The following is a 27,482-nucleotide window of genomic DNA, read 5'->3' on the forward strand; positions in this document are numbered from 1 at the left end:
AGGATGTGGGCCGTCAGCAGCGACCACACTGTGGTTTGCACTGTGCCCCCTGGGGAGACATGCTTGCTTCCTGGCCTCTGTGTCTGAGAGTGATCTTATGTGGAAGCAGGCTCTTTGCAGGTGTAATCAATCAGAAGTCGTCTGGGTGGGCTGTGTAGTGTGCTCAGAAATCGTGGGGGGTTTGGACACACACAAGGAAGGCAGAGGTAAGGGGCCAGAGCTAGGACTGGAGTGAAGCTGCTGCACGCCATGGAAGGGTGAGGTTGGCTGGGAACCACAGGAGCTGGGGGAGGCAAGGAGGCTCGGAGCCGTCAGAGCGCGCACAGTTCTGCAAACACCTTGCTTCAGACTCTGGCCCCCGGATGGGGAAGAAATCTCTGTTGTCTGAAGCTCAATGGTGACTTATGTCTACAGCCTCAGAAAGTGACACAAGCAATGACCGGGTCCAGCTCGGTGAGGAGAGGCCAGTCCACGTTGCTGACTCCACCTAGCTGAGCTGTCATCTCCACTAATGTGGGTTCTCAGGACAAGCGCTCCCGAGACACAGGTGTCTAGGAGAGGGAGGGAGGTGGAGTGATTCCGAAGAACTGGCCACCTGCCTTGTTGCTGTGAGACCACCTGGGACAGGGACTACTCACAAGCTCTGTGCTTCTGAGTGGTTCATCTGCAGACAGCTCCATGGACTTCCCACTAATCCTCCACTCCTCTTCATTCCACGTTCTGACCGTCAGGCCAAACAGTTAACCACGGCTCACCTATCCATGGACATCCTTGCTTCTGGCCACGTCTCCTTCCCGTCAAAGCAGACACCAGTGTGGTGGTCCCATATCTGTGCTTCCCATGCTCCTCCAGGAAGTTCCCTTGAGTCCCTGGAAATGTGCAGAAGCTCACATGGCCTGGGGCTGGCACATCACATGGCACTGTCTGTAGACCAGGCCCGCATGGTTTCTCTCACCAGGTTGATTGTTAGGGATGTTGGGGTGGCAGGTAGATCCTGTCTGAGCCATGGACTAGGGACAATTATTGTGCTTCCCAAATCCACATGCACATATTCACTAGCATGCACATGTGTGCATATACATGCATATCTACCAGTACTCATGTGCACACACACATGCACATACATGTTTGCACAACACATTCCACCCAGTGTTTTCCACTACATGTCACTTTGGGTCCCGGGGTATTCTGGGTCCTTCCTAACCCAGGAGGAATTCTGGGTGTTTGTGTTCGAAGGACACAAGGGAAGATGTGGTTTTGCTCACACTGCAGGTTCTGTGAGAGATTTCTGCAGGCAGCTGCCAGTGCTCCACACAGCATCTGACCCGATTGCAGCAGCCCGGCCCCACCCGGGGATCTTCTGAGCCATGCAGGGCTGGGTAGTGTGGGGGCTTGCATCACAGAGGATCTCTACACATCAGAATGAATGGGACGTGGGGCAGGCAGCACACTGCAATGTGGCTGTTTTGTCTCCAAACTCCAAAGCCCTAAGCTTATCTTGTGTTGTGGTGAGGCGCATGGCGCACAAAGCATTTGCATCTTTCAAGGGATATTCTTTTTGTAAAGATTTATGTATTCATTTGAAAGGCAAAGCAATCTTACACCGGCTGGTTCACTCCGCAAGTAGTCACAATGGCCAGGGCTGGGCCAGGCTTTAGCCAGGAGCCCGGAACACACCCAGGCCCCCACGTGGTTGGGAAGGGGCCAAGTGCTCGAGCTGCCGTCCACTGCTTTCCCAGCACGATAGCAAGGAGTGGGTGCTCTGAGAGCGGATGCCAGCGTTGCAGGTGCGGCTTACTCACCGGCCGGGTCCCGGCCCCCGGCTGGGTCTGCTGGGCTGACGTGTAGGAATCAGCCCACTGTGTCCATGTCCGTCTGCCCACAGATGGCCACAGGGACGAGCGGAGGATAAATCTGGGAGCAGAGTGGGCATGGAAAGGCTGAGAAGGCCTCTTGGGCGCAGTGGGGCTGTCAAGTTTCCACGGCCGGAACCTACAACCACGGGCGGAGCAGGGCGGGCGTCCGGGAACTGGCTTCATGCTGGTGCGTGTGATATGGGTACCCACTCAGGAAAGACACCGTTCCAGCTGGAACTCTCGAATTCCCGCAGAGCGACGCTCAGTTTCATACGGCCACCTTCCCAGGATGCAACAGTCCCACACTGGACCAGGGCGCATGCTCAGACCCTGCCCGGGTAGCCAATCCGCGTGGGGCCCCGCCCCCTTCCCTATAAGAAGGCGAAGAAGGCGGGAAATTCGCAGACCGCTCTCTGCGGCGGGGCGCCTGTGGGCCGAGCCTTTCCTCTCCACCCGGTGGACGGTGTGGCCGGACCGCTCCGCCCCCGTGAGGTACTGTTTTGGGTTTTTCTCTTTCAGTTTGCGGGCAGCTCCTCGTGTTGGGCGGTCTGCGTGGGCGGCCCGCGGCTGCCTGGTTTATTCCTTCCCCGTGGGGTGAATTCTTGTGGGGTCGGCACCAACACCCGGCTCCGCTGGGTGCCTCGGAACCGACGGGGGGAATCCGGGCCCCCGAGGCGCGGAGGACGCGAATGGAAATCTAGAATCACCGCCTGAGCCTCGGGTGAGGGCAGTCGCAGGCCCCGGGAGGCTGCCGGCAGAGCCCCTCGGTGTGGCGGGGTCCCGGGGGCGTCGCGGGGCGGTTCTGTGGGAGGGGGCGGGGGCGGGTGAGCGAGGCCAGTCTGGAAGCCCGTGGAGGTCACTGCAGGTGTCCGCAGGGCGCCTGGTCTGCTTCACGCTGGGTCACACGGCAGAGCGGACGGTGACAGAGCTCCTGGGCTGGTGCCAGGAGGCCCGGGAGCTGGGGTCAGCTCGGGGTCCCTCTCCCCAGGGCACGAGTCAGATTTAAGCTACAGGGACCGGTGGGGGGACGGGTTTAGGTTTAGGTTAGAATTTGGGGAGGTGGGGGGGTTCTTTACAGGACTGGAAGTGCCAGAGTGAGACCGCAAATAAGAGCCGGGGTGGGCGGTGGCAGGAGCGACACTGGAGCTCCCGTGACCTGGCACTGAGCTGACAAGGCATGGCTTGGATTTTATTTGGAAACTACTAACAAAACAAAAACTGTAGAAAGCTGTGACTAGAAATGCAGATGGTAGACATGTGATAAAGTCACTAGTTTAACCTTTTGAGATTACGTGTCTTCTGTGTTTCTTTTTGTATTATGAGAGAATATCACAAGATTAAAAAGTTTTTAAATGTTGTTACAGTAATGTTTACAACAAATCAGTAGGGTCTTTCTGGAATCACAGTGATGTTATTTATTTTTAATTCAAAAGCAGACCTCTTAGAGCAGTTTTTTATAAGATTTAATTATTTGAAAGGCATAGTTACAGAGAGGCGGGGAGGGGGAGAGGGAGGTCTTCCATCCGCTGGTTCACTCCCCAGATGACCGCAACGGCCGGGAACCAGGATCTGAGGCCAGGAACCAGGAGCTTCTTCTGAGTCTCCCATGCAGGTGCAGGGGCCCAAGGACCTGAGCCACCTTCCACTGCTTTCCCAGGCCATAGCAGAGAGTTGGATCGGAAGTGGAGCAACCAGGACTCGAACCAGTGCCCATTTGGGATGTGGGCACTGCAGGTGGCAGCTTTACCTGCTATGCCACAGCAGTGGCTGGGTAGAGCAGTTTTTAAGTTTATGAAACAATTGAATGGGCAGTATAGAGTTCCCATGCCTCCCTTCCCCCCAAGCCCCTGCAGCCCCACCCCCACAGCTTGCAGTGAGTAGCCTGTGGGTGAGTGAGGTGCATGGATACAATTGAGGAGTTAATGTTGAGACATTGTGATTACCCAGAGTCCCTGGTTTGTTAGGGTTTGCTCTGTGTGTTGCGGAGTTCTGTGGGTCTGATATGCAACACACCCAGCATTATGATTTAATATTGGTAAGTTCAGCACCCTGAAAATCCTTTGTGCTCCACCCATTCATTTGTCCCCGTCTGACCTGGACCCCTGGAAACCACTGATCTTTTTACTGTCACACAGTTTTGCCTTTTCTAGGAATCCACACAATTGGAATCTTACAGTCTATACCCTTTGCAGATTGGCTTCTTAGAATGCGTTTAATGTTCCTCTGTGTCTTTCCACATTTATCTTTAGTGCTGAATAATATTCCATCCTCTGGAGGTGTGGGGATTATTTATCTGTCATTACTGAAGGACATCTTGCTTATCTCCAAGTTTTGTCACTCTTGAATGAAGTACCTGTAACATGTAATCCATGTGCAGGTGTTTCTGTGGATTTAAGTTTTCAGTTCTTTTAGAAAAACACCTAGAAACACAACTGTTAAATCATGTCAAGAGTATGTTTAGGGGGCCGGCGCCGTGGCTCAATAGGCTAATCCTCCGCCTTGAGGCACCGGCACACCGGGTTCTAGTCCCGGTTGGGGCGCCAGATTCTGTCCCGGTTGCCCCCCTTCCAGGCCAGCTCTCTGCTGTGGCCCGGGAGTGCAGTGGAGGATGGCCCAAGTGCTTGGGCCCTGCACCCCATGGGAGACCAGGAGAAGCACCTGGCTCCTGCCTTTGCGGCCATTGGAGGGTGAACCAAAGGCAAAAGGAAGACCTTTCTCTCTGTCTCTCTCTCTCACTCTGTCCACTCTGCCTGTCAAAAATAAAAAAATTAAAAAAAAAAAAAGAGTATGTTTAGGAACAAATGTTTGGCCTAGTGGGCGAAGCATCAGTTAGGACACCCAGGTCCCATAGGTCCTGGTTCTGCTTCATTACAGCTTCCTGCTGGTGTGGACTGTGGGAGGGGCTGTCGTGCTGGAGTGACTGTGTCACTGCTGCCCATGTGCAAGACCTGGAAACCCAGAGTTCCCAGCTCTGGCTTCAGCCTCTCCCATCCGCACCCATTGCAGACATCTGGGGAAGGAACAAGTGGGTGGGAGTGTTCACTGTCTCTCATTACCACTCTCCATGTCAGCTAAATATTTTTTAAAAAATAGAATTAAGTGGGCAGTACTGTGGTACAGCAGGTTAAAGCCCTGGCCTGCAGTGCTGGTTCGAGTCCTGGCTGCTCCACTTCCGATCCAGCTCTCTGCTATGGCCTGGGAAAGCAGTGGAGAATGGTCCAAGCCCTTGGGCCCCTGCACCTGCGTGGGATATCTAGAAGAAGCTCTTGGCTCCTGGCTTCGGATCAGCTCAGCTTTGGCCATTACAGTCATTTGGAGAGTGAACCAGCAGATAGAAGATTCTCTCTCTCTGGCTCTGGCTCTGGCTCTGGCTCTGCTCTCTTTGTAACTCTCTTTCAAATAAATAAAATATATCTTTAAAAAAATAAAAAATAGAGTTAAACAATAGTATTTTAGTTTTGTAAGAAAGTGCCAAAGGGGCTATTTCAATGTGCATTTCCACTACACGAATGAGAGTGCCTGTTTTGCACCCTTACTAGTATTAAGTTTTCTTGTCCAATGCCCTCGCCAGTGTTTAGGCTTTGTCAGTGTCTTGGATTCTACCCATTCTAACAGGTGTAACTATGCCCTGCTGTGTGAGACTCCACAGTGTCTTAATGACAGGTGCTGTTGAGCATGTTATTTGTGTTTTCCATCTTCACAATTTCTTTGAGTTGTTTCTTGAGACCTCTTGATCATTTTTTTCATTAGGTTGTTGTGTTTTCCTAGTGTTGAGTGTTGGAAGTTCTTTATATATTTCGAATACTAATATATTATCAGCTACATTTTGACAAGATTTTCTCCCTATCTAACGTGCCTTTTCATGCCCTCTGTGGTGTCTTTTGCAAGAGGATATTTTCAGTAATAATGATGTCTAACTTCTCTCTCTCTCTCTCTCTCTTTTTTTTTTGTTTCATGGATTTAACTTTAGCTTTTTTTGGTACAATTTTGTTTTAAGTATGCCATAAGGATTTTGGTTTGAAAACAGTTTTCTCAAGTGTTATTGTCTTAGTTTATGTTTATTTTGACAGGGTTAGAAATAGATGAATGTGCGTATACTTAACTCGCATTTTATTTAAAGGCAGAAAGAGATAGACAGAGATCTTCATCTGCTAGTTCACTCACCAAATGTCTGCAACAGGCAGGGCTGGGTCAGGCCGAGGCCAGGAATCTGGAACTTACTGCAGGTCTTCCACATCAGCGGCAGGAATCCAGGGGCTTAAGGCATCACCTGCAGCCTCCCAGGCTGTGTATTAGCAGAAAGCTGGAATTGGAAGCAGACTCAGCACTCTAACCCAGGAACTCCAACATGGAATGTGGGCATTCCAAGGGAGTGCCTTAACCACTGTGTCAAATATCACCCCTTGCACATCAACTTAGCCATGTCTAAGCTGGCATCTAAGTTATGAACATGTACCCTTTTTGCTCTGGTTTTGTTAATCATATTATTTTTGTTGTTGCTGTGATGTTGATGTTGATGGAAATGACATTATTTTGTTTTTACAATTGGATGGATCTTTTGGCAGAGACATGAGTCACACTCTATATCTGCCTCCAATGTCTCAGGGAAAAATTGAATATAGAAATTATTGATTTACATCAGTTTTATACAATAGTGTAGTCCAGTAGTTAGAGAATTGGTTAGTAAAAAAAAAATCAATGAAACCATTGATGTGGGGAGCAACTCGGACTAGACTGTTACTGGAATTAAGACTTATTCTATGCATCTGCTCTCCCACAATATGGCGCTGGGAGAGGAGGAAACAGCTTCTACACAGCTGCCTCCAGTTCAACCAATAAACAGCAGGAGCTGATCCTGATTGGAGGAGAGCAGCGTACTCGGCGTGTGGGTAGCAGAGTTGGGATTGGTGGAAGAGGACTATAAAGGAGGAGAGAGACACCATGCACCAGGAACATCTATTTGAAGGAACACCTGAGCAGCCCCCGAGAGAGCTGGCCGGCGGTGTGCCGCTCCCCCGCGGAAGTGGGGAAGGTGGCAGGGGGAGCCGCCCTTCCACTGAGGTGGAAGGGTCGGTGGCCAACCCAGGAGGAGCCAGCAGCAAACCCGGGGAGGGCCGAGCAGACAGAGGAACAGCGCAGGGTCCTGTGTCGTTCCTCCACGAAGAGGGGGCGCGACATAATGGTGCGGTGACTCGGGTATGAAGCCTAGGCAGGGTTCAGTGTCGCTCCTCCACGAAGAGGGGGAGCGACACATTGACATTGTTACTTTCTCAGTGTAAACTTGGATCCCATTGCTATCCTATGCTGTGCCTAAAACTGTTGCATGTTGGATGTCACTTTCATTTTTATTGTTTACATCCTTGTCCTGTTTCAAGGTCATCACACTCTGTGGTCTCTCCACACACTTCCAGGGCTCACTACCTCTCCATCACCTGCTTGCTAAGATGCTGTGAGATATTAGTTCCTCAAAGTAGGTTTCCTGAGAAACCCTACGAAATATGTTTTCCATTTCTCATCACCCTGATCCTTTCCTGTTCTCACTGTGTTTTGTGTCACTGAGGATATTAAAATTCACCTTACTTTCCTGCCTGCTCACTTGCTATCTGCTTCATTCATAGAACAGAATCTCCAGGAGGGAAGGGACTTTCTACACCTGGGTCAGCTGTTCCGTCAGTGCTTGTCTGATAGACACTTGTCCAGTCAGGCTTAGCAGCCGCCTGTGTACAGACCACCTGATCCAGTCCTTTTTACTGACTTACCAGACAGGCTTGTAGCACAGGCTACTTCTGTCTGTTATTTTAAAGAGATGATTATAATAAATGTGCATGCTTAAATTTCCTGTTTGATTCTGTTATCACCTTTGTGATGACATCAGGCCTGACAGGGGGGTCGTTGTTTTACAGAAGTAGAAAATACAGCTGCACAATCATCTGTTAATATCTTGCTGCCTCTGTTTCAGCTGAGGTGAGTTTCAAAAAGTGAAGGCATGAATCAAAGACTATCTACATCACTGTTTTCCAAAATACCCAACTTGTCTGGATCTAAAAGCAGTGTTTCTGTCACCAAGGCAACCTGTAAGAGCTTGACCCCATCATCTCCTCAGGTAAATTCCAGAGCAGTTGGTGCAGTAAAGGCTCTGAAATGCCCAGCAGGGAAAAGACAAAATGAACAAAATGCAAAGATCAACTGCATTTGAATCAACCTCTGAAAACCTTACTTGATCTATGTTTTCCTCAAAAACGTATTTGTGTTTCTTGGGTCTGGTGTTCTAAGGGATAGTATTTGGAGAGTTTTGCTTTGTCTATTTATTGGGCACTTTGGGGAGAAAACAGAAGAAGCCAATATCAATTGAGACAGTATCCAGGATGATTGCAACACCTTATCACTAAATATTTTAGCAAGACTTTACTGTAATGTGATTAGTTAAACCCATGGGAAACAAGGGTTTCTTATTGGCACATCAAACAGAGTCAAAAAATATAGGGCATGGTGTAAATTATGAACTCTTCTCATGAATTCCCTAATTCAAAATTGAATTGGAGTAAGTCTTCAGTAGATACAGAGTTAACTGGGAGTCTGTTCTGGAAAAGAAGCAGTGTGAACAAATAAGAGTTGATTTCTCACGTTACCTGCACACAGACCTATCTCTCCCTCAGTGTGGCCTCCCTCATCTCTCAATATTATATAGATACCCCCTAACTCCACCTGCAGCCCCACCCCAGGTACTTTCTGAGCCTTTACCTTGGGGTAAGCATTTAGCATATTTGTTAATACACCTGTGTCCTATATTGGACTGCTTGGTTCTGATACCCATCCCAGATCCTGACTCCAGCTTCCTGCCACTGCAGAACTTGGGAGGCAGCAGGTGATGTCTCAAGTAATTGAGTCTCAGCCACCCACATGGAAGACCTGGATTGAGGTCTCTGCTTCCAGTTTCATTTTGGCCCAATTCTGGTTGTTGTGGACATTTGAGGACTGAACCAGTAGATGAGAACTTTTTCTCTACTTGCCTCTCCCTGTCTGCCTCTCAAATTTAAAAAAAAATACATAAACAACTGCACATAACAATATCTCAGATAATTTTTAGTTATTTAGTTATTGTTTGTTTCCCTGAAATCCTCTACTCCACGATAATTTCACAAAACAGTGCTGTTTACGACTGTATACTCAGCTCCTGGAAGTGGCCCACAGTCAGGCAAGGGTTCAGTAAGCAACTGCGGTGTACAGACATGAATGACTGTCCTACACTGAGTTAAAAGAGCCTGGCATTCATTTCTCTGAGCAGAACGTGAATGGGCACACCAAGCAGGTTACCAGAGTTGCTAAAGGATCATATCCTGTGTCACGGGTGTTGACCCCCTGGAGATGGGATTTGTATCACTGAGAAACATCTACTGGCAACACAAGGTGACACAGTAAACATCTAATGATTTTTCACAGTAAAGGTACATTTCACAGTTTAAGGAATTTTGGTCTTTGTGTTTGTCATTCATCACCCCAACACCCATCATCTCATATAGGCATTGGTCAATTTTGAATAAGTTCATTTAGGGGCTTCTAGATTCATTTTAATAAACTCTACAGATGATTGTTTCAAATTGGCCCCATTAAATGCCATCTTAAAAATCAAGTAAATAGTCCTTGATCCAGGGTATAGATTCAAAGGCAAGAGATTAATACAATAGCAAACTTCACAAAAGTTGCTCTGACTCAGTTCAAACACATCTGTCTGGCTCTCAAATTTTAGTTTTATTTTTAATCATTCATAGATGCCAACCATCAAGAAGAAAATCACCTCTCAGTTTCAAATAGGAAAATCTTGATTCAGTGGAAAAAAGAGCTTATGTCTCTTTGTGATGGGTACTCTAGCATGTGGCTGTATCTGTACTGCAGGGGATATATGTGTATAGGGGTCCGTGTATCTAAACATTTTTAAAAAATACAATTGATCTATGACTCTGTATCACAAAATATGCACCTCACTCATTGAAAATGTTCAGTTCCATGTTTTTTTTTTTTTTTTTTTTTTTTGACAGAGTGGACAGTGAGAGAGAGAGACAGAGAGAAAGGTCTTCCTTTGCTGTTGATTCACCCTCCAGTGGCCGCCTCGGGCGGTGTGCTGCGGCCAGCGCACCGCACTGATCCGAAGGTGCTTCTCCTGGTCTCCCATGGGGTGCAGGGCCATCCTCCACTGCACTCCCTGGCCACAGCAGAGAGCTGGCCTGGAAGGGGGGCAACCGGGACAGAATCCGGTGCCCCGACTGGGACTAGAACCCGGTGTGCCGGCGCTGCAAGGTGGAGGATTAGCCTAGTGAGCTGCGGCGCCGGCCCATGGTCTTAAATATAGTCACAGCTAGGGGATCTATTATATCGTAGCATTTAGAGCATTCTATCACCTCAGTAAGAACTCTGGGTGTCACACACTGTCCTCACACCTCCACTTCCCTAAGCAAGCAAGGGCGTACCTTTGTCTGTGCGCTTTCCCTGTTTTGGATGTTTCTTAGGAAGGGAATCAGATAACATGTGGTCTTTCATGGCTGGTTTTTTTTTTTTTTTTCATGTAGAATAATGCTTTAAAGTTTACCTACATTGGATCATGTGTCAATGTTTCATTCTTTTTTGTGGCAAATGATAAACTATTTGTGGAAATATATTTCCTTATTCTATTGTCACATAGCAAACTTTTGGGTTATTTCTAGATTTTGGCATTTATGAATAGTTAGGCTCTAAAACTTGTGTATGTGGATATGGAAGACATGTGCTTCCATTTGTCTTGAGTATAATCACAGGCCCAGGGGTTAAGATGCTGGTCATGTGGTAACTCCATGTCAGCCCTTTGGAGAATGCCAGACTGTACCATCGCACATTCCCAGCACTGTATGAGGTACTAACTTTCCTATGCTGATTGACACTTGTCATTATCCAACTGTTTTACTCTAGCCATGCTATAGGAGGGAAGTGGTAGCTCATTGTGGATTGATTTGATTCATCTGATGACTGAAAGTGTCCAGCATGTTTATGTCTGCATATTTACCATTTGTATATCTTCTTTGGAGAAATGTTTATCCAGATCTTTTGACAAGTTTTCAGTTTGGTTACTTGTCTATTATCAAGTTACGAGTATTATTTATGTATTCTTTATACATAACCCTTGTCTGAGAAATGATTTGGAAAAGTTTTATCCTGTTCTGAGAATGACATTTTTTTCTTTGTTAATGATGTCATGTATAAGAATTGTCGCCAAATCCACAGATTTATCCCTGCTTTTTCTCTGAGTTTTATAGTGATGACATTCAAGTGTTTGATCCGTGCAGAGTTCATTTCTGTAGATGGTGTGCAGTAAGAGTAAATTCCATTGCTTTGCTCATAGCTCCTTGTACATGATGTACTATGTAACAGACACTACTTTGTGTTGCCTTTGGTGATGTGGCGGTCAGATGTAGGGATGGAAGCACTCTTCAGTCCAGTGAGTAGGTCTCTCTGTAGTGGGTCTGTGTCTCTAGGCTGTGACCTTCACCAGTGATCCTGTGGTGTGACCATGGCTTGAGGGGCTGTAGGGGGAGCATTCCTTTCTCCTGTCGGCAGAGCTCTGATAACTCAAAGTAGGCTCTGGTACGGCGTGGTGGTGGTGTCAGGAGGACCCTTGTGCTCTGATATGTTTCAAAACGATTGCTTCCCCTCCCGTTATCAGGAGCTTCAGGACTTTTCACTGTGGAGCCCACCAGGCCTCCTGGGGATGAAACGCTCCCTATGATGAGAGTCCTGCATTTTTAGCTCAGACTTGTCCACACCAGCTTCCGGCAGTTTGTCCATCACAGGCCATGCTGTCCTGTCCTGTCACTCCTGCAGGTCCATGCACAGGTTTGTTCCAGTAGCTTGTAATTCTGTCGTCCACCTGTCTTTCTAGTTCAGAGGGCAGCAGTTTCCCTGTGGTATCGGCATATACTGTATCATTGACTAAAATGATTGTCACAGAGGAAGAGTATGGTAAGCATATAAACTGAAGAGTGTTAGAAGAAAGGAGCAGAATCTCGAATGAGGTTCCGCATCATCATATGCTTCTGCTTCCTTCAGAATACAGAAGTCTATACCAAACCACAGAATTCTCAGATCCCAAAAAAATGCAAGCCTGCCATCATGTGTGTACTTCCATGTTCTCTCTTTCTAAATCAGTTTGTCAACATGTATTTATGAGGAACAAGGCTCTGGATTGGCTGTTTCTGGTCTCTGGGCATGAGTGGTAACCTCACACAAGGAGACCCTGAGACGTGTTAATTATGCCTAATGGCTTAGCCAAGTGCCTGGCAGAGCCCTGGCCTCAGAACCACACCTCCAAGAAGACAACTTTTCATCAGAGTCTCATGGTCTGGTTTGACTGTGCTCAATGATTGTGAGGTGCGCAAATCATTCCTGGAGCTCCAACTTAGTTTTCTCTTGCCTGAAAGTTAGGATCCGGAGAAGCAGTGGATTAGCTTACAGTTTGTGAGCATCAGAGATGTAAGGCCAAGAAGCTATGGGTAGTCCTGGGAATTCAGAAGCCAGAATAATTTTAAATGGTCTGTGCTAAACTATTCAGTATAGCTAGAGACAGGAGTGACAAAAATCTGAATGTGTGGAAATGTGCACACTGACCCTGATTGAGAAGGCCAGAGCTGGAAAGCCTTTGAGTAATGAGCCTGCTGTACCTGGGCTGGGAATCGCAAAAAATGGCACCTGTGCGCATCTGCAGAGGGTGGAACCTCTGAGCGTCCCTGTTGTTTGAGAGTAGGAGGTAGGAGGACCTCTAAACAAATTCTTGAAATCCCTGAGTGTTGATGTTTGTCAGACTTTTTTTTTTTTTTTTTTTTTTTTTTTACTTATTCTAAACACTTTCATCAAACTTTAAATTGTACAAGGTAGGAGGTATGATTACTTCCTTGAAGTTTGAGTATACTTCAATTTTTAGACATTATACTCATTTTGGGAAAATTTTTTTGGTGCGACCAAAACACTCACACTCTGCTGGTGGGAAGAGTTATATCCATCTGTAGTTGTGTTTCTGTGTTTCATGTTTTTTGTGTCATGGGAAGGATTGAGCTTTTTTTTTTTTTTTATGTCTGAGAGCCACTTGTGGGCCCTTGGCCACCAGTTGTCTACAGATTTACATCCACCCCTCTCCCACTTATTCATCATCTGTCTCTGCACACATTTGTGCGTGTCCCTGATGCAGAAAGGGATGTAAGCCTTGTCTGTGATTTTAATAATAGCTAAATGTTCTCTGGTGTCAGACTTTAGAAGGTCTTCTCCATCAAAACTCAAGAAAAATGCTAATAATGGAGCCAGGATAGTGACACATATGGTTACGCCTCTACTTGCGGCACTGGTACCCCTTATCATTGCACATGTTCAATTCCCGGATGATGCTCCACTTCCAGTCCAGCTTCCTGCTAATGTACCTGGGAAGCAGCAGAGGATGGGTGAAGTACTTGTCGAGAACTGCATGTTGGCCTGGCACAATCCTGGCTATTGTGGCCATTTTGGGAGTGAACTGGCAGAAAGATGATCTCTCTGTCTGCCTCTCCCTGCTTCTTCCCATCACTCAGCTTTTCAAATAAATAAAATAAATCTTTAAAGAAAAAAGAGTGATAATAAAAATCACATTTTGTTTGTTTTAAGCTTAAATCATTTTTTCAATTTACAATTTATTTTGTTAAAGTATTGAGAAAATAGTGTATCGTTTTCAATACCAGCAGAACATCATGGGCTCATATTTTGGAAATTGATTGCCTACTTTGAATTCCAGTTCTGCCAGTCCTGAGCTCCCTCATCCTGAGCAGTCACTTAGCTACCCTTTGTACCAATTTAATCCACGGTGAAGTGGGAATGATAATGGCAGCTACATTTTAGAGTTGTTTTGATAACTGTTAGTCTGTGTATGTCAAATACTCAGAACGCTGCTCTTACAAGGAAGCTCTCAGTAGGGATGCATGTGGCACTGATGCTAAGATGCCACGTGGGATGCCACATGGTTATCACAGCCTTGGTCTGCTTTCCACTCCAGCTTCCTGTTGATTCATGCTCTGGGAGGCAGCAGGTTTAGGTACTTGGGTCCCTGCCACTAACATGGGAGATCCAGATCCATTCTGAGACCCTGGTTTCAGCTGTTGTGGGTATTTGGGGAATGAATCAGCAGATAGAAAATTCTGTCTCTCTCCCTACCTTTCAAATATATATATATATATATAAAAATAAATAATATATATAATGTAAAAGATATATAAATGTAAAATATATGAACAATAATATAAATACATAAACATAAGTATTTTTTACAAAAAGAAGCATTCAATAAATGTGAAGTAATAGTGTTTTCCATAATTGAGTTACTGAGCTACCCAGATCTCACTTTGTATGGTATCCTGATTATATCAAATAACTATAAATTGGTTTTGATGTTTTTAAATCTTTTTCTTTGTTCATGACCATTAATCAGAAACTAGAACCATACTGATACTGATTCTTCATAACCAAGAATGTGGCCCGACTTTTAGCTTCCTCAGTCCTATTTTTCAGTTTTTCAGGTCATGAAGTTGCTATACCACCCTAGCAACTTTGCTGTTCCACAGTTCTTTGTATCATAGCTTCTGAGACAGGTGGGAATGGGAGGCATAGTGATTGTCCAGCCACTCTACATTTTGCTCTGTGTGCCCAGCCATGGGCCCACACCATACCCCAGTCATCTGCTACCCAACGCCCTCACTCTGGTTGGTGTTTGACTTTGGAAAATAGGGGTCATGAACAAGTGTCCGCAGGGTAGGAGAGAAAGGTCCCTGTACTTCTCCCTGGCCCCATCCCCGACTTAGCCTCTCTGTGACCACAGCTCTTGGGAGCTGTGCCTTGTGACAGCAACATTCTCACAGTGCTTTCTCTCATCCTGCCCTTCAGGTCTGGGCTTGGGGTGACTTCTCCTTCCTTGTACCTTGGAGCCCCTTGCTGGTTTGTTTGACAGAGTTCCCTTTACCACCCCTCATCACGTTCTGTCTCAAACTCCATCCAACCCATCACTTTTTCCTGTTGAAACGCTGACATTTACAAGGCCTTTTCACCGTGCTGTGTACACAGTTGTTTTGGTCACATAGAGGGTATTAATGTCACTAAATTAATTTTTACTTAGTTTCCTTGACATTTCTTACTATTTAAAATTTTCACTGGACTTTAGTTTTCCTGGTAAGAATTTGTATCCTTAGCAAATAGAATGCCTCCTCTTCCTTTTGGTTTTGTCTTTTCTGGCTAATTATAATCTTTTCCATTGGCTAACACAATCGGAGGTGTCAAGTTCATTTTTATGCTTAATTTTACTAAAAACGCTTCCAGCATTCCTCAGTGAAAAAGATCATGGCTATTGCCCGCACACGGGATTTCTTTCTCACAAGGCTGTGGGGATGTATACCTGGAGAGGGAAAAGAAGGAAGCAGTACTGGGCTTTCCATGTGCTTACCATGTGGATCCAAAACCCAGTCTTGGGCCAACAACTCCAGTGGGCATCCTGGAGCTAAAATGAGCCCTTGGAATCGGCACCCTTTGAGTTGGAGTGGTGAGGCCCTTGTAGCAGTTACTGAACGTGACCATACCCAGATGGGTGCGTATGTGGACAGAACACATCTTTGCCACAGGGAAGCACCTGATGTACCGAGAGCCGGAATCCGTTTGCTACCAGCTTCTAGCAGCTAGCAGCAGAGCCTCCTGGAAGGGACGTGGAGGGCGTATCTCCATGTCCCATGCAGCCTGCCTTGGCCCTATTTGGAAGACTAGAGTGCCCACCACTGCAGCTGACCTTAGGGTTATCACTGAGACTACTGTTCAGTCTAGGCTTCCCTCACTCACAGCTGCTCTCATCATGGTTAACTTTTAGGAGTAGGATTGGGTCCTTACTCCTGAAACCAAACTCCTGGTCACTTTTGCCCTTACAATCTGCTTTACTAGTCCACTTATCATCACTGTTGGGCAAGGGAGAACTGAGAAGCCCCAGTTTGGACCACTGGATTCCCATTGTATTCCTCCCTACTTGAAGGTCAGGGTCCATTGCTTTGGAGAATGGCCAGTCTGCTTCATGTTGTCTGTCCCTGGACACAGAGGAGCAGTGTCTGTAGCTTGTGTTATGTTCAACAGAGTACTTACTTTCCCTTCTTGGATGCAGTCTCCATTTGGAAGCAGCTCTGTCCACCTAGAGCCCCAAGTTGAAGAAATGAGAAGCTGTCACTGGGAGTGATGGTGGATGGATCTCTTCCTGCTTTAATTCTCTGATTCTCAAACCTAAATATTCTTCCCATGGCACTGTGTAAGCATTTTGATTAAAAGTGTCAAGTCCAACAGTATGCAGCCTTGAAAATTGTTGTCTGTATCTCTAGCAGGTCACTCTCAAGTGCAAGTAGGCCAGGAGGCCACAGATGATGTGTGTGACACTATGCTGGGCCCACGTCTTTGCCTTCAGTGTGAAGGGAGTGTGCTGGTCTGACCCAACATGAAGTGGGATTGTGCACACATGGAGCCCATGATCTAGACTTCTTATAGTGGTACAGGTGACACCTTGCAGACAGGAAAGCCCGATTTATGCTTGCAGTAATGTTGGTTCCTATCCAAATGGACTGTACTCCTTCTAGAGAATAAAGGACACCCTGTACTGAGTGTGCCACCAAGTGTCCGTTTGTCCATCCCAATAAACTGGGGTTTGGCATGGGTCTCTATGGAGGGCTGGCTGCACAGATGGAAGTACCTGTAGTTAGGTCAGCATGGCAGATATGCTCATGCTGTTGGATCTGGAAGCTTCCACATTTGCCATCATGGGTTTCTCATTCATGTGCCTATCACACCATCCCCAGGAGGGTGCCTAACAGTGATTGGCTACCTCAGGTTGGCCAAGGAACTTTGTCCACCTGTTTCTTCCATCATGAACAGTATCAGGTGGGCATTAAACTGTAACACAATGATGTCATGCCTGTTTCCACTCCCATGTGAACCAGCCCAAGCTCCCCACCACCCTTCATGGCCTCCCAGGAGTGATACTGTAATGTAGCCCCTCCCGTTGCCATCTTATGCTCCCTCATCTGTAAATCAGTGTGGGTTTTTTTTCCCTCTGTCAGCTGCTTATACAGCCATATGAATTGCAGGACTGATGCTGTTATGATAGTGTGGGAGTCAAGATCATTTGCTTTTTTTGAAAAAGTATTTTATTTATTTATTTGAGAGGTAGAGTTCCAGACAGGGGGAGAGACAGAAAGGTCTTCCATCTGCTGCTTCATTCCCCAAATGGCTGCAACTGCCAGAGCTGTGCTGACTGAAGCCAGGAGCCAGGAACTTTTTCCAGGCCTCCCATGTGAGTGCAGGGGCCCAAGGACTTGAGCCATCTTCTGCTACTTTCCCAGGCCATAAGTAGAGAGCTGTCTCAGAAGAGGAGCAGCTGGGACTAGAACTGGCACCCACATGGGATACCAGTGCTGTAGACAGAGGATTAACCTGTGCCACAGCACCAGCCCAAGACGATTTGCTTATGCATCTTCTTGCACCCTCTAGTCTTTCTGATTCCCATTTCAGCCAAAGCTCTTCCACTGTACAAAAGCCAGTCCAGTTATAAAATTTGGTGAATCTGTTGGCATGTAGATCATGATGAGAAATTTGAGGTGTCTGGTCATTTGGGGCTCCATGGTAAGATGCTTTTTCTCTACAAGTGTTATTTTTCAAAAAGTGGTATTTCTGCACTGTATATGAAATGGTGTTACTGCAAAACACCAGAAGATAACATGATTTGATCATGGTGTTGATCTCTTGCCAGTTAGTACCTCTCATACTATATACTCTGTTGGATCATAGGGTGCAAGTTTTTTTAAACGATTTTATTTATTAATTTGAGAGGTAGAGTTACAGAGAGAGACAGACAGACAGACAAGAGAAAGGCCTTCCATCTGCTGGTTCACTCCCCAAGTGGCCACAATGGCTGGAGCTGAGCCTATCCGGAGCCAGGAGCTTCTTCAAGGTCTCCCACATGGGTGCAGGGGTCCAAGCACTTGGGCCATCTACTGCTTTCCCAGGCCATAGTAGAGAACTGGATCAGAAGAGGAGGAGCTGGGACTAGAACCGGCAATCAAATAGTATGCTGGTGCCACAGGCAGAGCATTAACCTACTGAGCCATAGTGCCAGTCCCGGTTGCAAGTCTTTATTGAAGCATGCTAAGTCATGATTGCACCATAGCCTGGAACTGTAGTACTATTCTCTGAGGGCCCCGTTTGAAACTGGGATTCTTTTGCATTGCTGGGGATATAGGATGAGACAGTATTGTGATGTATGGGACATGTTGCTGTAAAACCCAGAGATCCACCAAGTTAGATACTTCTCTTGTGATGGAGGTAGGATGTCACAATCTTTTCCCTTATTTTGGATAAGATGCCCTGACCACTTGACCCCTCAAAGTGTCATTGAAGTGGCGTGTTCCTGATTTTTTGTAGGGTTTATCTACCACATACTGGAGTGCATGTGAATGTCTAAGACAGGCAAAGGTCTAGTTACTTCTTGCTGGCGCAATGTACGTGACAACATAAGGCCTTGGTTAATATGACACATCATGGCAGAAGGCAGAAGAGATAATGTAGATCTAAATGAAAAGTGTAAATATGTGGGATTGTCAAATTCTTGTAAATAGAAACTTTCAGAGTGCTGTGGTTTGACTACATGTTTTCTCCATAGGTCATGCTGATGTTTAATTACCATTGTAATAGTATTAACAGGTGGGGCCCTTAAGAGGTTATGCAGCCATGAGGGTTCCATCCCTGTGTGAGAGATAGGTGCCTTTACACAAGGTTGAGTTCAGCTCCTGCCTTCTCTCTTCGTCCTCTCACATCATGTGATGATGCAGCAAGAACTTTAACAGCTGCCAGTCCCTCACAGCCTCCAGAACTGTGAACCAAAAAAAGTTTGTGGTCAAAAACCACTCAGTCTGAGCAGAGCAGCCCTTGTCTCAACTGTTGAGGAACAGTTTTTTTAATACTATTTTTTGACCTCTTAGTATAGAGTTAATCACATGTGCATAAAGTTAATTGAAAATAGATCTTAGTAAAAAATAAGAATGGGAATAGAGATGTGGGAGGGTGGGCACAGTAGGAAGAATCACTATGTTCCTAAAGTTGTACTTATGAAATGCATGAAATTTGTATTCCTTAAATAAAAGGTTTCTGGGAAAAAAAACCCAGTCTCAGGTATGAGCTGAGTCACTACTTTACCTTCCTGACAGAGATAGGGGCACATTTGCTTAATCAGGGGTCTCTTATGAAGCACCTGCAGTCGCATTAATATAGTCTGTCACTGGCACAGCACTGCAGTTAGAGTCAGACTTCGTTAAGCTCATGAGGTGCTACTGTTGTCTTCCAGTAGCAGACTGGTGATTTGTGGAGACACAGTGGAATCACTGCCTTGGCTTACTTTGCCTCCTTAAGTGGCACTGATCCCTGCCAGTCATGAGATGTTGCTTTTATTTACTGTTTCGTCTGGGTTGTAAGGTCTTCTGCTTTGTTTTTCTGTTACTGTGTCTGTGGCCCATCATGCTAAAGCCCCAGTGTGGAGGTCATAACGGCTGCCCTATATGACTTTTCCAAATAAATATTAGGAGACTTGGAAAATTATGAGTTGGGGAATCTGCTGGACCAGTGCATCTACTGCAGCTGGACCTCAGGCAAGATTCTGTTGATTACCTGACATGATATGTCCCATTTCTACAAGAAGAGTGAAAATTAAACAGTAGACCCCCAGGTATTGTTGTTAGCTCTGAACCCAGCTGGGCATTCCTTTTTCCCTTTTTGGAATGGCTGGGGGAATCAACACAGTATGTACTGGTCCTGGTGCTTCAGGATCCTTTCTCCTAGGAACATGGTCTCTTTAATCTAAACACTGACTCAAGTCTAGAATCTGCACAAGGAGGTTGCTGCTCCCAGCTTCCAGATCATCTAGGCTTGAGCTCTTCTCATGGTCCAAGCAGTGCCCTGATTGGCTGCCTGTCTACTTGGTTCCCAGGAGTGCTCTGTTCTATAAACCATTTTCATAATTTTGAAGGTCAGGCCTCATTGGCTGCTACTCGAACATTGCCAGTCATGATGTTAATTGCATCCACCTGGCTTCTGATCATGATGCTCACCACCTGGCCTCTTTTTTTTTTTTTTTTTTTTATTTTTGCAGATTCTTGTCATTCTAGAAATAGTGAACCTAATCCTGTAATTACATCCCCCACCACCAGTTGTGGTCCATACAAGACAACGATCACTGAAAGCCTTTGTGAGGTTGGCGCCTCTCTTCTTGTGCATTCCTTCTGGTGAGTGGTCTGCTCTTACGTAGCACATCAGTCTCAGTGGGTTCCTTCCCCGGATCTCTCAGGGCTTCCTTCCACTGCCTGCCATGGAATTGTGGCATTCCAGCTCACTTAACATGGGCCATTGGTTTTTCCCTTGCTCTTTGAAAATAGCCTGGTAGCAATTTTACCCTATCTTCTACTACTTTGCCAGGATGCTGGATCTTGCATCTCCTACCACTTCCAAATGACTAAATTCTTTTCACAAGCTTTTTCCAGGTCCCCTTGATCAAGTGTCCTCAGAGTTAAGTCCCACGTGATCTCTTCTGGCTTCATTAGCATACATTGGCTGAATCTTGTCATTATTTGTTAGACCTAGGTCATCACAGTCTTGACATGGCCTCAGTCATTATCTAATGGCTGTAGGGATATTTGGGGACATCCTGAAACGAATGCAAGATGTCTTGCCAGGGGGCCGTATTTGTGATTTAAATGGGAGAGTGCTTGCTGTTGTTAACAGTAGGGCTGGAACAGTTCTGCAGGACTAAACTCTTTGGGAACATGGAAAATCCAAGATTTCAGAGATTTCTCAATGAAATGCCTCCATCCCATGTGTCAGGGTTCTATTTTTTTTTTTTTTTTGACAGGCAGAGTGGACAGAGTGAGAGAGAGAGACAGAGAGAAAGGTCTTCCTTTTCCGTTGGTTCACCCCCCAATGGCCGCTGTGGCCAGTGCGCTGTGGCCGGCGCACTGCACTGATCGGAAGCCAGGAGCCAGGTGCTTCTCCTGGTCTCCCATGCTGGTGCAGGGCCCAAGGACTTGGGCCATCCTCCACTGCCTTCCAGGGCCACAGCAGAGAGCTGGACAGGAAGAGGAGCGACCGGGACAGAATCTGGCGCCCTGACTGGCACTAGAATCTGGTGTGCCAGCGCCGCAGGTGGAGGATTAGCCTAGTGAGCCGTGGCGCTGGCTAAGGGTTCTATTCTTAACAAGAATCCTCATGTTGGCATTGCAGATCTGGGTTGGTTGGAAGCTCGATGTCTTTTTGGACTTGACTACTCTGACAAGTAAGTCCTATGTCTATCGTCCTCACAAAGGTATCCACATCCTTGTCCAGATTCTGTGAATATGGTAGATTATATGCAAATTGGTGGTGGTAACTAAGCCTACCACCTTAGTTGCTAACCAGTGACCTTAAAATAGGGACATTATCTTGGATTCTTTTGGTGGCCCCATTGTAATCCCAAGGGTTCTTAGTATTGGAAGAGGGAGGCAGAAGAATTGAATCATGGATGGATATGTCTGTGTGAAATTGATCAGAGTAATACAGTGTTGCTGATTCTGAAGATGGAAGAAGTGGACAGTGAGGCAAAGAATTTGGAGGGAGCAGCTCTAGGAGCTGGGCAAAGTAAAGGAATGGATCATGCTCGCCATTCTCAGAAGAAACATACTACATTGTTTTTAACCCATTGAGACCCATTTCTTAGTTTTGATCTCCCAGTATCATAGAGTAATACTCCACATTGTTTAAGGCACTAAGAGGGTGGTAATTTGTTAAAAAATCACTAGAAAATCATTGAAGTCTGTGTCCCAGCCTTTTCTGCCCATCTCTAGTGGAGACAAGAGCCTCTTGGCATTCTTCCCTCTATTTCTTACCTGGTTCTCACACCATGTTAATAGCTCTCAGCTCCTCATCAGCTTTAAAGCATTTATGGACCTTACAGAATGGCTCCCCAACTCCATTGTTTTGGTTGTTACTGTTTGTCCCTTTTTTGTCAAATTTCTCTTCTGGCAATGAAACATTCTGTTTCACCATCAGTGGGAGTTCAAGCCATTGAACTACAGCCTTGTTCCTGGAGGTCACCTATAACCACAGTGCATTCCTCATTTCAAGCTACACAAAGACGACCTAGCTTCCAACCCCCTTCTTATCACCATTACTGTTGTCTGTAACCATTCCTGGCACCAAGCTTCACCGGCTGGTTCTGCAGTAAGCCGCCTTTGACATGGAGTGTAGCAGCCTGATGTTCTTAGTGGGCCCTTGGGGAAAATTCTTGTAGAAGGCTGGGGATCAGGAGCTTGGTCAGAGGCCAAGGCCACGTTGTGAGTCAAGTCTGATCAGCCTCAGTAAACCCCATGGGGAGATATGGAGCTGACTCACGTAGGACTGAAAAAACCTTAGTGTTCCCATGTTGCCACTTCAGATGATAATGGGATACACTTCTCTCTTCTAGCCACCCAAGGGACTGACCTGTGCCAAGGTGACTGTCACCCAGAGCACTGAGAGGAGCTAAAGAAGGAGGTCTGCTGACAACACCAACAGCAGCAAGATAAGACACTGTATCCATCACTAAATTGCCACCTTAAAAAATGCTCCATTCACCCTTATTTAATGTTTTTCACTTACCTACTTTGAGGATATGCCAAGATCTTTCAGTGAGGTTACACAAAAATCATTTTATCAGCTTTAGCAGTAAAAAGTAGATTATCTAATACAGTGGAAGAGTAATTTCAAAATACTGAGGGAAAATAAGCATCCACTTGAAATTTTGTGTCTATCAGAAGCAAAGATGCAATGAAGATGTTTTTCACATAAGTATTGACAGGAAAAAAACTTCTTAAGGCTATGCAGGCTCTTTTAACAAAAGGAAGTTTTGACCTCATGAGGAAGGAGTAGGGTAGAAGGAGCAATGAGAAACAGATAAATAGCTAAAATTGGAGTGATTTCTTCTATTTCATGAATTTGAGATAGAAATGATGACATTTTGAGAAATATATCTGTGGTGAAACAGTCACTACAGGTAAGCAATTTAACATATCTACCACCTTCAGTATTTCCTTTTTGTAAAGTATTAGTACCCAAAATCTACAATAGCAAATTTCCAGTGTTATTAACTACAGTTCTGTTGTGCATGGTATCTGTAAGACTTACTTATCCTGCTTAGCTGCAAATTCGTATGTTTTGACCTGCATCCCCCCCAACCTGCCCCCCACCCCTTACCCCCCACATCCCAATAACCACTGTTCTACTCTCTGGGTCTGTGTATTCAGCATTCTTTTAGATCATTTATGTAAGTGAGATCAGGTGATATTCTTCTTTCTTTTACTGGCATATTTCACTTAGCGTCATGTTTTTCAGGTCTATCTATGTTGCTGCATGTGGCAGTATCTATTTTTTTAAGACAATAATATTCCAGTGTGTATATACCACATATTCTTTATCAGTTTGTTCACTGATGGACTGTTAGGTTGATTCCATATCTTGCCTCTGTGAATAATAATTTGAGATACTGATTTCATTTTCTTTAGTTATATGAACAGTAGTGGAATAGTTGAATCATATATTAGCTCTGTTTTCAAAAGAGGGAAATTGAGTTTTCTGTTTTCATACAGTTTTCCAACATGGTTCTACCAATTTTCATTGCCACTGAGAATGGGCACATTTACCTTTTCTCCACACCCTTGATTAGACTTGTTATCTTGGCCGTAGCCATCATGACAGGTGTGAGGCGCATCTCCTCATTACTTCACTTGGCATTTCTCTTATAATTAGTGATTTTGAGCACCTGTTCATATAGCTGCTCCCCATTGCATGTCTTCTTTTGAGAAATGCCCATTCAGGTCCTTTGTCCATTTTTTTAGTGAGGTTATTTGTTTTTGGGTTTTGTCTAAGTTGCTATTTAGTTGTATGAGTTCCTTATATGTTGTTAATCTCTTATCATATATATGGTTTGCAGATATTTTCCTCCATTATATAACTTACCTTTTGTTGAGTGCTCTGCTTTGCAGAAGCTTTCTGGTGCAGCCCCCCTGTTAGTTTACTTCTGTTGCTGTGATTTTGCCTGTACAAAGGCCAGCATCGTAAACCTTTCACCTGTGTTTACTTCTGGGAGTTTAGCATATGCTGGGAGATGGGTGTTCAGCTTTATTCTTTGCTAAATGATGAATGATGATTAAAAAAGAAGACAAACATTTGAAAGTTTGAAAATATTATTGGAAAGTACTAATAAATGGCAAAGTGAGGGAGTATATAAACAAGATTGGTATGAAGACAATTCAGAAGTTTTTTGTTTCATGATAATAAAATAAAGGATGGGCACTTGACCTGGTGCTTAAAATGCCTGTCAGTACACCTCAGCCCCACTTCAGAGTGCCTGGGTTTGAGTCCTGGCTTCCGCTCCTGACTCCAGCTTTTTTCTATTGCAGACTCTCTGGAGCAGCAGGTGCTGGCTCAAATAATTGGGTTTCTGTCACCTTTGGGGAGGCCTGTTTTATGTTCCTGGCTCCTGGCTTTGGCCTGACCCAGCCCTGGCCTTTGGGGAATAAACCAGTAGATGGGAGCTCTCTCTTTCTGTTTCTTTGCCTTTCAAACAAATATACGCACACTCATCAAACACACAGAGTCAGAAATATTTATTATATTTTGACACTGTTAAGAACATAATTAATATTTAATGAAAATAAAAGCCACAGAAATAGATAGTTGAATAACAGCAATGAAAAAATAGTAACTTTACCTGTGTAACAGTAACCAAGGAAAAAGATAATGAACATAGTAAATATAAAGCAGAAATGATAAAAATAAGTCAAATATATAAATGATCACTGATAATATAAACATTTTAATGACTTTATGTCAATTGGAGAGTTCCAGAATAAATTTTAAAAATAATATTTTCTGTATGCATTTTATAACACACCTAAACTATGAACTGTTAAAAATAGATAGTGGGTGTTTAGCCCAGTTATTAAGATGTCAGTTAAGATGCTCATGTGCTTTATAAGAGTACCTGGGTTTGATGCCAGCCTCTGGCTCCTCCTCCAGATTCCTCCTGCTGCACACCCCAGAAGGCAGTGATGATGATTCAGCTGAGTGTGTTCTTGCCACCCACATGGGCACCCAGATGGAGTTCTAGGCTCCAGGTTTACCACTCATCCAGTCCAAACTGCTTTTGAGGAGTGAACCATAGATGGGGAGCTTGCTTGTTCTCCCTCTCCCTCTCTGTCTGCTCTCTTCCCTAGCCTTCCCCTCTCCCCCTCCCCCCTTCTCCTCTGTCTCTGTATCTCTGCCTCTCAAATAAAATTTTTTCAAATAATTTTTTAAAAAATAGGTCAAGTAGGTTGTTTGTTTTGTTGTTGTGGAGTTTTTTGATCTCTTTGGTTATTAATCCTTAATCAGTTGCATAGTTTGCAAATATTTTTTCCCATTCTGTCGGTTGCCCCTTCACTTTCCTGTTTCTTTTGCCGTACAGAAACTTCTCAATTTGATGCAATCCCAATTTTTTATTTTGTCTTTGACTACCTGTGCTTCTGGAGTCTTTTCCAAGAAGTCTTTGCTGGTGCCTATGTCTTGCAGGGTTTCTCCAATATTGTTTAATAATTTGATGGTGTTGGGTCGTAGATTTAGGTTTTTAATCCATGTTGAGTGGATTCTTGTGTAAGGTGAAAGGTAGGGGTCTTGCTTCATGCTTCTACATGTGGAAATCCAGTTTTTCCAGCACCATTTATTGAATAGACTGTCCTTGCTCCAGGAATTGGTTTTAGACCCTTGATCAAATGTAAGTTGGCTGTAGATGTTTGGATTGATTTCTGGTGTTTCCGTTCTGTTCTGTTGATCTATCCATCTGTTTCTGTACCAGTACCACGCTGTTTTGATTACAACTGCTCTGTAGTATGTCCTGAAATCTGGTATTGTGATGCCTCTGGATTTGTTTTTGTTATATAAGATTGCTTTAGCTATTGGAGGTCTCCTGTGCTTCCATATGAATTTCAGCATCAATTTTTCTAGATCTGAGAAGAATGTCTTTGATATCACATTGAATCTATAAATTGCTTTTGGGAGAATGGACATTTTGATGACGTTGATTCTTCCAATCCATGAACATGGAAGATTTTTCCATTTTTTGGTATCCTCTTCTATTTCTTTCTTTAAGATTTTGTAATTCTCATAATAGAGATATTTGACATTTTTGGTTAAGTTTATTCCAAGGTATTTGATTGTTTTTGTAGCTATTGTGAATGGGATTGATCTTACTTAAGAGATGGGCCAAGGACTTGAATAGACATTTTTCAAAAGAAGAAATCCAAATGGCCAACAGAGACATAAAAAAATAATCAGGATCACTAACAATTAGGGAAATGCAAATCAAAACCACAATGAGGTTTCACCTCACCCCGGTTAGAATGGCTCACATACAGAAATCTACCAACAACAGATGCTGGCGAGGATGTGGGGAAAAAGGGACACTAACCCACTGTTGGTGGGAATGCAAACTGGTCAAGCCACTATGGAAGTCAGTCTGGAGATTCCTCAGAAACCTGAAGATAACCCTACCGTTCGACCCAGCCATCCCACTCCTTGGAATTTACCCAAAGGAATTTAAATTGGCAAACAAAAAAGCGATCTGCACCCTAATGTTTATTGCAGCTCAATTCACAATAGCTAAGACCTGGAACCAACCTAAATGCCCATCAACGGTAGACTGGATAAAGAAATTATGGGATATGTACTCTTTAGAATATTATACCACAGTAAGAAACAATGAAATCCAGTCATTTGCAACAAAATGGAGGAATCTGGAACACATCACGCTGAGTGAAATAAGCCAGTCCCAAAGGGACAAATACCATATGTTCTCCCTGATCAGTGACAACTAACTGAGTACCAAAAAGGAAACCTGTTGAAGTGAAATGAACATTATGAGAAACAGTGACTTGATCAGCCTATGTCCTGACTGTTGATGTACAACTTAATACTTTATCCCTTTTAGTATTTTTTTCTACTTAATACTATTGGTTGAACTCTGTAATTAACATACAATTATTCTTAGGTGTTTAAATTTAACAGAAAAGTGATCTCTGTTAAATATAAGAGTGGGTATAAGAGAGGGAGAAGATGTACAACTTGGGACATGCTCAAGCTGACTTGCCCCAAATGGTAGAGTTAGAAACTTGCCAGGGGATTCCAATTCAATCCCATCAAGGTTACATGTACCAATGACATCTCACTAGTCCAAGTGATCAATTTCAGTTCACAATTGATCATAATGAAAGGACTAAGAGTCAAAGGGATCACATAAACAAGACTCGTGTCTGCTAATACTAACTGATAGAATCAAAAAGGGAGAGAACGATCCACCATGGGAATTGGGATACACAGCAGACTCATAGAATGGCAGATGTCCTAAACAGCACTCTGGCCTCAGAATCAGCCTTTAAGGCATTTGGATCTGGCTGAAGAGTCCATGAGAGTATTATAGGCATGGAAAGCCAATACACTCTGGCAAAAATAAAAAAGACCTAAATGAAAGATCTCTGC

General features: G+C 44.7%; 1 long non-coding RNA gene across 1 annotated transcript; it reads left to right on the forward strand.

Moving 5' to 3' along the window:
- The first annotated feature begins 2,248 nt into the window (after positions 1–2,248).
- On the forward strand, positions 2,249–22,596 carry LOC149128220 (uncharacterized). Its single transcript, XR_016229704.1, has 4 exons — positions 2,249–2,348; positions 20,056–20,188; positions 21,180–21,231; positions 22,399–22,596. It is a non-coding gene; the product is annotated as an uncharacterized LOC149128220 (long non-coding RNA).
- The last annotated feature ends 4,886 nt before the right edge of the window (positions 22,597–27,482 follow it).

The sequence above is a fragment of the Oryctolagus cuniculus genome, chromosome 2, assembly GCF_051225735.1.
Source record: "Oryctolagus cuniculus isolate XC-2025 breed Fujian yellow rabbit chromosome 2, ASM5122573v1, whole genome shotgun sequence".
Taxonomy (NCBI): Eukaryota; Metazoa; Chordata; class Mammalia; order Lagomorpha; family Leporidae; genus Oryctolagus; species Oryctolagus cuniculus.